A 691-nucleotide genomic window follows, 5' to 3' on the forward strand; every position below is an offset into this window, starting at 1 on the left:
ATAATTAATTCTGGATATGGAATTAGGCAAGGGCTCACCTCTATTCTTTTGCATGCAAATATTCTTTATTTTTTACAGTTTGGGGCCAGGGCTGGGCTTGAACCCACCACCTCCAGTATATGGGGCCAGCGCTCTACTCCCTGAGCCGCAGGTGCCATCCTTTTTCCTTTTTTCTTTTTTTTTTCATATATTCATGTTTTCCACCTCCCATTTCTTGAAAAGGCTCTTCCCTCCCATTAAGACTCTTGTCAAAAAGGATTTGGATATGTATATTAGAGTTTGTATCTGGCCTCCCTCGACTGCTAGTGCCACACTGTTGACATTAATACACATTTTGTAGTAAGGGATTCAGAAGTACGAGTCTTCCACTCTTGTTCTTCTTTTGAAAGATTGCTTTGTCTATTTGGGCTCCATTGAGATTCCCTTTGAAATTTAGAAGGACTCGGCGAGGGCCTGACTGAACCGCTTCAGTTGTTTGCGGGCGCCCGGGAATTTAGCTGAGCCTCCGACTTCAGCTCTCCTCCCCGTTTCCCTCCAAGGATGGCTCTGAAAGAGAACGCCTACCTCTGGTCCTACGGCCGACAGACGGCGCCATCTGGCCTGAGCACCCTGCCTCAGCGAGTCCTCAGGAAGGACCCTGTCACCCCATCTGCACTTGTGCTTATGAGCCGCTCCAACATGCAGCCCACAG

The 691-nt window shown here is 48.2% G+C and overlaps 1 pseudogene across 1 annotated transcript in view; it reads left to right on the forward strand.

Annotated features, from left to right (window-relative positions):
- The first annotated feature begins 475 nt into the window (after positions 1–475).
- The window catches only part of LOC105887860, a 12015-nt pseudogene continuing 11799 nt past the window's right edge, over positions 476–691 (forward strand). Inside the window, exon 1 of the transcript XR_002775460.1 lies at positions 476–691. This exon is cut by the window's right edge and continues 416 nt beyond it. The product of XR_002775460.1 is annotated as an aurora kinase B pseudogene (transcript).

The sequence above is a fragment of the Otolemur garnettii genome, unplaced genomic scaffold (genome assembly GCF_000181295.1).
Source record: "Otolemur garnettii isolate 467f Iridium unplaced genomic scaffold, OtoGar3 scaffold00140, whole genome shotgun sequence".
NCBI lineage: Eukaryota > Metazoa > Chordata > Mammalia > Primates > Galagidae > Otolemur > Otolemur garnettii.